Source organism: Entelurus aequoreus, unplaced genomic scaffold (assembly GCF_033978785.1).
Source record: "Entelurus aequoreus isolate RoL-2023_Sb unplaced genomic scaffold, RoL_Eaeq_v1.1 HiC_scaffold_60, whole genome shotgun sequence".
Classification (NCBI taxonomy): Eukaryota; Metazoa; Chordata; class Actinopteri; order Syngnathiformes; family Syngnathidae; genus Entelurus; species Entelurus aequoreus.
In genome coordinates, this window is record NW_026907992.1 from 266,155 (window position 1) to 277,790 (window position 11,636).

At 38.8% G+C, this 11,636-nt stretch overlaps 1 long non-coding RNA gene across 2 annotated transcripts; it reads right to left on the bottom strand.

Moving 5' to 3' along the window:
• Window positions 1-295: 295 nt before the first annotated feature.
• Window positions 296-7,940, bottom strand: LOC133645428 (uncharacterized). 2 transcript variants are annotated; one of them, XR_009825103.1, is made up of 3 exons: window positions 7,564-7,940; window positions 3,353-3,477; window positions 296-653 (listed from the first exon to the last, which is right to left on the bottom strand). It is a non-coding gene; the product is annotated as an uncharacterized LOC133645428 (long non-coding RNA). The 2 variants fall into 2 exon arrangements; XR_009825102.1 differs by having other exon boundaries at window positions 7,560-7,940.
• Between the last annotated feature and the right edge of the window lie 3,696 nt (window positions 7,941-11,636).

An 11,636-nucleotide genomic window follows, 5' to 3' on the forward strand; every position in this document is an offset into this window, starting at 1 on the left:
TTTAGTTATTAGAGAGTTCCGGTTGAACGGTTTTTCACGGGACACATTTCCGGTGTGGTTGTTTCCGGATGAGGAGATGCTGCTCCATTATTGATTTGATTTGATTTCGTGTAGACCGCAATATGACTCAAGTAAACAACATCAACATTGTATATGCTCCCTTGAAAATATAGAACATTACACACGGCGCTCAAAAATCTATCAAAATGTTTGAGTAGGACTTTGGTCAGCTATGAAACTGCACCGCTTGATGGATTGTACTGTGTTTCAACATAGGAGTATTATTATGGTGTGTGTATAAGGTAAGACATATTTTCTGGTGTTTTGTTTCGCAATATTATGCAAAAGAAACTTTTCTTACCTTCTGGTACCTGAAAATTTGTGCAGGTCCGCCTTTGTAGTCCGTGCCGACACCGTAGTCGATAAGCTTCTTCTTTTTCTCCACCTTCTTGTTATGGGACATCCATCCTCTGCTGTTGCCATTTCTAATAAAAAGCAGTGTAAAGTTATTACTTATTTCAGTCAGTAAACTCGCCATGAAAGCCCTAAAACATACCGGTGTAGTGAGTTACCATTATTCACCCAAGGAACTTTAGTTATTAGAGTTCTGGTCGGACGGTTTTTCACGGGACACATTTCTGGTGTTGTTGTTTCTGGATGAGGAGATGCTGCTCCGTTATTGATTGAAGTAAAGTCTGAATGTCATTAAAACAGTTAGCTCCATCTTTTGACACTTCACAACAAAGATGACGGGGAGAAGACGCTGCCGAAGGTGAGCCACGTAAATAAGACCGCCCACAAAACGGCGCACCCGGAAGCGGCTTGAAGATGATGTGTAAAACATCATCTATGCAACATTTTGAGCAAAGAACCACCATCACATGTTATGTAGACCCCAAGGAAGTCTTTTACATTTAGAAAAAAATATATATATTATGACTCCTTTAATGCGCCTTATAATCCGGTGCGCCTTATATATGAAAAAAAGATCAAAAATAGACCATTCATCGGCAGTGCTCCTTATAATCCGGTGTGCCCTATGGTCCGGAAAATACGGTAATGCTTTATATCAATATTTGTGAGGATGTTTACCAATTTATCTAGGCCAGAGGTGTCAAACTCATTTTAGATCGGGGGCCACATTGAGAAAAATCTACTCCCAAGTGGGCCGGACTGGTAAAATCACGGCACGATAACTTAAAAATAAAGACAACTTCAGATTGTTTTCTTTGTTTGAAAATACAATTTCTCAAAAATAAACAAATCATGTTGTTTTTTTACACTTACATGTTGCAGTTAATAGTGTTCTACCTTTAATTGTCGTTATTTATACTTTCTGAATAAATGACGTGATAATGTTCATTTTCAATCTAACAAGATAAAAAAAAAATATCAAAATCAAATTACAGGATGTTATTTATGTAGTTTGCTAATTTTCTTCGACTGTTGCACTAACACCATGTGTTTTATTTTTTTTGTACATACTGTATGTAGCATCATCTACAAAGATACAAAGAATTGCCATTGCCACATCTAGTGGACACATTTAAAACAGCAGTTTCTTTCATAGAAAAATTTCAGCTCATTTGTATACTTAGCAAATTCATCCGGATAGAACCTGTTCACGGGCCTGATCCGTTTCATCTCAGCGATCGTATTTGTCACGTTTCATGTGTCAGGTAAAGCGCAATGAATGACTCCGCTTCCTAGTGTAAGAGTGAGCTTTTATAAGTGTGCCATGACAGCAGACTCTCTAATCGGTGATTAAAAGAGCTGAAAAAAAATCAAGTCTTCCAGAGATGGGCACAGTCTACACTACCTGCTGTCTGAGGCGAGTGCACAGCATCCTGCGTGACCAACAACACCCTGCTCCTCACCTGCGGCCCTCAGGTAGAAGGAACAGGTCTATACGTGCCAGGACAACTTGCCAACAGCTCGTCTGTATCCTCAGGCAGTGACCCTCTCTCACCTCCCACCCATGAACTGCAACGTCTAATTATCACTTCTATTGATCTGCCCTTTATACTGTACACTGCATCCGGAAAGTATTCACAGCGCTTCATTTTTTGCCACATTTTGCTATGTTACAGCCTTATTCTAAAATGGTATCAATTCATTTTCGTCCTCAAAACTCTGCGTTTCTGGGTGTTGTTGATAAATGCAACAACACCCAGAAACGCCGCTGGCTTCGCTCGGCCCGAGCTCATCTAAGATGGACTGATTGGTTGGAATCTGCGCTTTTGCATGATATACTAGTTACTACGGTAATCTTCTCAGAAAGCACGTAGTTTCAAAGTTGTATTTGTGTTGGTACTGCATCAAAAAGCGACATCAGTGTGTAAAGGATATCACCACATGGACTCAGGAACACTTCAGAAAACCACTGTCAGTAACTACAGTTGGTCGCTACATCTGTAAGTGCAAGTTAAAACTCTACAATGCAAAGCGAATGCCATTTATCAACAACACCCAGAAACGCCGCCGGCTTCGCTCGGCCCGAGCTCATCTAAGATGTACTGATGCAAACTGGAAAAGTGTTCTGTGGTCTGACAAGTCCACATTTCAAATAGTTTTTGGAAACTGTGGACGTCGTGTCCTCCGGTCCAAAGAGGAAAAGAACCATCCGGATTGTGCTAGGCGCAAAGTTGAAAACCCAGCGTCTGTAATTGTATGGAAAACTTGTTTTGTTTTTAATGTATGTTTTTATTGTTTTGTTTTTTAATGTATTATATTCTGTTTTTATATGTTTAAATGGATCTTAAGGTGTGCAATAAAGATTGATGATATGGGGGTGTATTAGTGGGTAACTTACACGTTTGTGAAGGCACCATTAATGCTGAAAGGTACATACAGGTTTTGGAGCAACAAAAGTTGCCATCCAAGCGACGTCTTTTTCATGGCCGCCCCTGCTTATTTCAGTAAGATATCGCCGAGCCACATTTTGCACGTGTTACAACAGCGTGGCTTCGTAGTAAAAGAGTGCGGGTACTAGACTGGCCTGCCTGTAGTACGAACTGTGCTCTGTAAATAAACTCGCCTTGCCGACCGTTTTCTGTCGTGGACAACGACAATTTCAATAAACCACAAGTTAAAAAAAAGGCATGAACATTTCCCTCTTTTGGGTATTGAAAAAATGTATCGAACGGCGCCGCTCAAGTACCGATCCATACCAGACTGTGAATTTTGTGCATCGTTCGTGGCACCCTTTGTGTTTACGCGTTTCATGGGTCAGGATTGCACCACCTAACGCATTTTTGATACATGGTTACTATGCAGTGTGTGTGTTATTCACTATGACAATGACAATAAATGCATTGAACTGAATAAAAATCATGTTAGAGTAAATGAATACTTCTCTGATTTGAGGGCGAAGGCTTGTTCATGTGTCCTGTGATGAACTGGCGGCCAGTTTAGGGTGTAGGCCGGGGGTCAGCAACCCGCGTCTCTTTAGCACCGCCCTCGTGGCTCCCTGGACCTCTTTCAGAGATGTGTGAAAATGGAAAAAGATGAAGAACATTTTTATTTGAATATATTTTCTGTAGGAGAACAAACATGACACAAACCTTCCTAATTGTTAGAAGTCCCACTGTTTATGCTAAACATGCTTCACTGATGAGAGGATTTAGCAAGCACTGTTTTGTCCTACTAATTTCAGCGATCCTTGAACTCATTGTTGTTTGTTTACATGTACAACTTTCTCCGACGCTGCCACAGAAAGACGTGTTTTATGCCACTTCTTCTTTGTCTCATTTTGTCCACCAAACGTTCTACGCTGTGCGCGAATGCACAAAAGGTGAGCTTTGTTGATGTTATTCACTTGTTGGAGTGCTAATCAGGCATATTTGGTCAGAGCATGACTGCAAGCTAATCAATGCTAACATGCTATTTAAGCTAGCTGTATGTACATATTGCATCATTATGACTCGTTTGTAGGAATATTTGAGCTCATTTAATTTCCTTTACTTATGTCCTCTGTGCATTTCATTTATATTTGCATGTCTCATGACACATTATCTGTACGTAATATTGGCTGCATTTCTGATAGTTGTTTGTGCGCCATGTTGTTCCAGACCACAGCAAACGTTACCCAGCTTGTAAAGATTGTAATAAATCCATTAGAAGAAGACAGCCTGCCTTTTCCTTTAACTTGGACACACACATTTATACCTTTGACCCTTATGAGCCAGTCATTTCCAGAAGTTATCTCATCATGTGAGAAGCCTCCATTTAAATAACATATTATTATTTGATCTTAATAGATTAAAAATGAACACCAATGAGTTGACTGATGAACATTATCACATCATTTAATCAGAAAGTATACATATCGACAAATAAAGGTAGAATACTATTAACCGCAACATGTAAGTGTAAAAAAAACAACAACAACATTATGATTTGTACATTTTCAGAATGTGCTTGCTCTATTTTTAACAAAGAAAAAAACAAACAATCTGAAGTTGTCTTTATTTTTAAGTTATCGTGCCTTGATTTTACCAGTCCGGCCCACTTGGGAGTAGATTTTTGTCCATGTGGCCCCCGATCTAAAATGAGTTTGACACCTCTACATTAGAACTTACGAATAATGGATTGGTAGGTTCATCGTAGCCAGCCTTGTGTATTATTTTAATGACCCTTTTTTCAAGTTGAATTATTGAGCCTGTGTTTGTTCTATAAACATTTCCCCAAAGTTCAACACAGTATGTTAGATATGGAAAAATAAAAGAATAATATAACTACAGCTGCAGCTATCGAATATTTTAGTAATCGAGTATTCTATCGAATATCCCGATCGATTAATCGAATAAATCATAATTTTGTTTAATTATACACGTTAAGATGTGCCCTCAATTATTGTGGTTGGCCTAATCGTCTTATTTCCTAAACGCCTGTTTTCATTATTGAAGGCTGACACGCACAGCTAAAAATGTGTATGTGCTAATAAAAACAGGTGCGCTCACAGCCCTATGTGCTGTGTGGTGTGACCGCATAAACAAAGTTCTTGTCTCTCGTGCGTTTTTGATGATTATCATACGGTGCCGTTTAAACGTTTTCTAAACTCGAGCGTACTTAAAAGAGCGGTGTCGTGCAGTGCAAGGGGGGGATGATCTGTGACGTAAACACGCTGTGCAACACCTAAACAGTCTGTGCGAAACGTGAGCTTTGACTACTGTTTAGTGAACCAGGCAAAATGCCGTAAAAAAAAATATGTACGACACCTCGAGGCAGCAACAATTCCTCGAATGTATTTTGTAATCGAATTACTCAAGGAATCATGTGCAGATATTTCTTATTCAGCATGTGTCTTACTTTATATAAAGAATAGCAATGGATTTGGATGTTTTTAGAATAGAATAGAATAGAAAGTACTTTATTGATCCCTCGGGGAAATTCAGCACCACAGTTCGCTCACAATAAAAATAAACACTAAGGTATTTTTTACATGTGAATAATATAAATACAGTCTATTATACAACATTATTCACTTGTGAATAATATAAATACAGTCTATTATACACAGTGTTGGGTTAGTTACTGAAAACCAGTAACTAGTTACAGTTACTAGTTACTTTATTTCAAAAGCAACTCAGTTACTAACTCAGTTACTTACACCAAAAAGTAATGCGTTATTGTGAAAAGTAACTATTTAGTTACTTGTTTTTTTCTTCTTTTTTTAAAGCTACCATTAACGCCCTTTAAGCCTTCATTTAAGTACTGTTATTGCACTGGAGAATAATACAATCTGTTGATCAGCGCTAGGAATTTTCAAAATGGGGTCCCAGGGACCCCATCAAGTCATAAAAATGGGGTCCTACAGTAAATTTTTGGGGTCCCACTTTTTGGTAAGCGTTTTGACAACAAAAAAGATAAACGTATGCATTATCCTGTTATATCTCACATTATATATTGTGTTTTGGAAAAAGGTTGTCATAAACGTTACTTAATTCATTTAAAAAAATAATAAAGAAAGAAAACAAATTTGTATACATATGTAAATGTATTCAGTTATAAACATTCATTCACTTTCTTCTTTCCTTCATGGATCTAAACTTTACCGCTGCTGGTAGTTTTTTCTATGTTTTTATTGAATAAGTTGTAGGTGTATTTATTTCAGTATAAAAGTGTAAAAAGTGTTTTGCTTGGGTCATGAAATGATGATAATGGTGTGCCAGGGCATACAAACATTTTATATTTAACGCTTAAATCTCTGGAGTCTACATCAACTTCAGATCTATCCCTCATTTCAAAATGTTTTAGTTATGTTGTTTTTTTGTCTGTTTGTTTTCCGCCCTTTTTTGTCAAACAAAACTATGTTTTTAATGGCAAACACACAAAATATGCAAAATCTTCCACCAAAAATATTTTTCAAAGTGGAATATTTGATGTGAAGTAATGGGAACCTTGGATAGGTCAATAATTCATGATAACATGGATTTTGATTCAATATTATGTTTTGAGCAATGACAGTTTGAAATAAATTGATTAATGTGGACCCTGATTTAAATAAGTTGAAAAACTTATTCGGGTGTTACCATTTAGTGGTCAATTGTACGGAATATGTACTGTACTGTGCAATCTATTAATAAAAGTCTCAATCAATCAATCCACTCCCTCGCTCTCTCTGTCCCTCCCTCACGAATGCTGCACGAATTAGTTTTGTTTTTAACCCCATCTTAACCCTGAACGTACATTGAAAATATACGCAACCCTGCCGGACATTTGAGGCATTTAAGAAACTCCGCCCGGACAGCCCCGCAAAAGAAGACACATGGTCAGTCTAGAATATCTCCATGTTAAGAAACTCGGCTTCAGCTCCACCATGATGTCTTGTAAGTAAACACAGACACGCCCCCCCCCACCCCCACCCCTCTCCACACCCACACACACACACCCACACCCACACCCACACCCACACACACACACACACACACACACACACACACACAGCGCCTCTTCTCTTGTCCCCGTTGTGACACAGGAAGAATTAAGTTAAGTTCAAGTTAAAGTACCAATGATTGTCACACACACACACACTAGGCGTGGTGAAATTTGTCCTCTGCATTTGACCCATCCCCTTGGGGAGCAGTGGGCAGCAGCGGCGCCGCGCCCGGGAATCATTCAGAAGGACGACACTGCAACTCTCCAATAAAACACACTCAGATCTTCTGTTTTTAGCCGATACTACATAAGAAATGACATCAAATAACGCAGTAACGCATCATGTAGTAACGGTAACTGAGTTACTGAATATAAAAAATAACGTGTTAGACTACTAGTTACTTTGTAACGCGTTAGTCCCAACACTGATTATACAGCATTATTCACATGTCAATAACATAAATACAGTCTATTATACAGCATAATTCACATTTGAATAATATAAATACATTTAAGCACAGTTAAGTATTGTTTTCCCTTTAACATCACAAATGAGTTTGACATTTGAAGTTAATTGCTGACATGAATGGACTTTTCCAGCATATTATGTGTGTATGACTTTCACCTGTGTAATAGAATGACTTCATGCAACTTTTCTCGGAGGACAATTGAACACTCACCTACCGAAAATGCAAACTTCGTCGCTGCTCGGTGACCTTCGTCTAGCGGCAGAATGTCTCTCTCGTCGTGTTGATGTAAATGAGAAGGAATGAATGACATTGGAACAAATAACAGCGCTGACATGATAGGAGGCGTGTTAGCTAGCAACCTGTTGTATTCTGATGACGTGCTAGCGTCACTTCCGCTGGGACGAGACCGGAGCGGTTAAAAAACGTGACTTTCATTTATAATAATTGAATGGTGTGTGTTCAAATAACCCTCCTCGGCCTTATAATTGTTACAAGTCGCGCTGTTGACATCTTTTCTTGGGAAATGGAGTCGACTCCAGGGGGTCTTTCCGCGGGCTCTGCCATTTTGAAATATGACGTCACGACGCGACGTCATCACCACCCGGAAGTGTGGATCTTCTTCTTCTTTTGTTTTTATAGCAGGTTGGCAAGCAACCTTCTGGTGTGCATTACCGCCACCTACTGACATGGAGTGTGGACCACTTCTAGAGATCACCTTAGCACAGACCTGGGCAAATGAACGTCCGGGGGCCACATGCGGCCCTTTAAGCTTTTCAATCTGAATAATAAGAATAATGCAATTGAGATGATTGTAATTGAGATAATTAATTATCTCAATTGAGATAATTAAGTATCTCAATTACAATTATCTCCAATTATCTCAATTGCATGACAGACATGTTTTTATTAATCTCATTTTTTTATTATTCAATTATTATTTTTTTATTGTATCAATTGCAGTTTTTTTATTTTTTATTATCTCAACTGCAATTAGTCAGACCAGGAGAGCTGATTGGTCAACACTCACAATGAATTAATTATCTATCTTTCTATTCCCGCCCATCCCAGCCAACTTTAGCCTCGGCAAGGAGGAGGAGCTAACCCCCGAGGTTACCTTTGACTTTTGGACTATAGACTATTTGTTATTATTATTACTCATACTTACCTTTTTAACTATAAGTTAATTAACCAGCTACCACTTGACTTTACTCTGTGTGGGGGAGGTGATACACCCCCACATAACGCTACTCCCCTCCCTTGCTTGGACCTTGGACTGGGATTGAACCCATGAACCCTTTGTTGGGAGCTAGATGTTTAACCATTCAGCTATCCTCGGCCATACAATTGCCAGATTTCCGGGCCCCAATGACATATATAATTGAGAACTGTCTCAGTAAACTTTCATTTAAAAGACTAATTGCTCCGAGTGGATATTTAGTAGTTGTAGAGTGACCTGACTGGGATTGAACCCAGAACCCTTTGATTGTAAGCTAGCTGTTTAACCATTCAGCCATTCTTGTTCTTTTTATTACCAGATTCCCGGGCCCCAATGACATATATATTTGAGAACCTGTCTCACAAAATCACAATGATAGTTAAACAAAACACTAACTCCCTACTGGGATTTGAACCCAGTACCCCTTGCTTGGTGGCCGACAGTGTTAACCACCCAGCTATCCCAGGTCTTGCAGAGCTAGATTCAAGGCCCTAATGACAAATATAATCGAGGACCCGTCTTAGTGAACTACGATGGAGGTGAACCAAAACTTTGGAGCTTTGTTAAGTTACTGATCAAGAAAATAGTCAATCATGACATTGCTGGTTTTACTGCTGTTGGGCAGCACACACACACAGAGTACTTACAAGCAGACAGTGTGTAGACAGAAAAGGGAGAATGGACGCATTTTGGTGTAAAAAGTAAAGATAAAGGTGAAGTTATAACACTGAAACACCCTCAGGAAGAGCTGCTTTAAGACATGGCTAACTAGCTCGCAGCTAACACACATCCACAGTGTTTCAGCTACTTCTAAATCACTAATCCTGGCCTCCATGGCGACAAATAAAGTACGTTTTTTACAAGTAGCATTATCACTGGAGGATGAGGAATACCTAAACATGCTTCACTACAAACCGCAGGAGGATACAATATCTCACCGCCATCACAATGTAAACAAATGCCATGGGTGGATCTACACCTGACATCTACTGTAATGATACCAAGTACAAGAGCGTATGTAGTCGATACTACTATGATTACATCGATATTTTTTATCGTCACAAAATCTTTTTTCCTTTTTTTTGTAAATGTATATTATGTTTATAAAGTCAGTAAATACGTCCCTGGACACATGAGGACTTTGAAAATGACCAATGTATGATCCTGTAACTACTTGGTATCAGATCGATACCTAAATGTGTGGTATCATCCAAAACTAATGTAAAGTATCAAAGAAGAGAAGAATAAGTGATTATTACATTTGAACAAAAGTGTAGATAGAAAATGTTGAAACAGAAAATAAGCAGATTTTAACAGCAAATGAACAAGTAGATTAATAATCTATTTGTTACAGTTTGTCCCTCATAATGTGTATAAAATAATAGGTAGATAAATGACACAATATGTTAATGCATACGTCAGCAGACTAAATAGGAGTCTTTGTTTGTTTACTTACTACTAAAAGACAAGTTGTCTAGTATGGTCACTATTTTATTTGAGGACTAAATGACAATAATAAACATATGTTTCATGTACACTAAGATGTTTTGTTCAAATAAAGCTAATAATGCAATTTTTTATGGTACCCTTTTTTTTAGAAAAGTATCAAAATACATTTTGGTACCGGTACTGTTACGTAAGACGAAGGGGGAAGGAGACGGTACGACAGCAGGAGGTCTAGCTCAACGGGTTTTATTTGAGCTTGATGATTACGTCGAGTGTGTATGCTACTATGTGTGTGGATGCAGGGCTATGTGTAGAAGTTAACCAAATATAAGTTACCAGAGGTTATTGTAAGTGTGTGTTGGTTGTGGCAGCAAAGAAGTCCAGAGGGGCAAAGCAAAAGAGGTTCGTGATCCGAGCGAGGTCCGTGGGGGCAGGAGAGAGGCGTCCAGAAGTCCAGGTCCGAGTGCGGGGGTCGAGGAAGGCTATCAGAGTCCAGGGGGAAGATCGGCAGGTGAGGCGCACGGCTCACTGCGGAGACACGGAGGTACTGTGGGAATAGGAGATGCCATTTTTAGGTTTTGTAGGAACTCCTGATGACGTTTTGAGACATCTCCTACAACTACAGCACCAGAATTGTGCTGCTGAAGCAAGTCCGTTTTTTGGCATTTTTACGACAGGGTCCCCCCTTACGACATTTTAGCAAAAAATGTTTTTCGTAAAAAATGCATTTTCTTACATTTTCTTACATTTACGGGTTTAGTCGGGACTCCTGATGACGTTTTGAGACATCTCCTACAACTACAGCACCAGAATTGTGCTGCTGAAGCAAGTCCGTTTTTTGGAATTTTTTTTTGTAAAAAAAAGGTTTTCCCAAAAAAAGCATTTTATGCCATTTTTAGGTTTTATAGGGACTCCTGATGACGTTTTGAGACATCTCCTACAACTACAGCACCAGAATTGTACTGCTGAAGCAAGTCCGTTTTTTGGCATTTTTACGACAGGGTCCCCCCTTACGACATTTTAGCAAAAAATATTTTTCTTAAAAAATGCATTTTCTTACATTTTCTTACATTTACGGGTTTAGTCGGGACTCCTGATGACGTTTTGAGACATCTCCTACAACTACAGCACCAGAATTGTGCTGCTGAAGCAAGTCCGTTTATTGGAAAAAATTTTTGTAAAAAAAAAGTTTTCCCAAAAAAAGCATTTTATGCCATTTTTAGGTTTTGTAGGGACTCCTGATGACGTTTTGAGACATCTCCTACAACTACAGCACCAGAATTGTACTGCTGAAGCAAGTCCGTTTTTTGGCATTTTTACGACAGGGTCCCCCCTTACGACATTTTAGCAAAAAATGTTTTTCTTAAAAAATGCATTTTCTTACATTTTCTTACATTTACGGGTTTAGTCGGGACTCCTGATGACATTTTGAGACATCTCCTACAACTACAGCACCAGAATTGTGCTGCTGAAGCAAGTCTGTTTTTTGAATTTTTTTTTGTAAAAAAAAAGTTTTCCCAAAAAAAGCATTTTATGCCATTTTTAGGTTTTGTAGGGACTCCTGATGACGTTTTGAGACATCTCCTACAACTACAGCACCAGAATTGTACTGCTGAAGCAAGTCG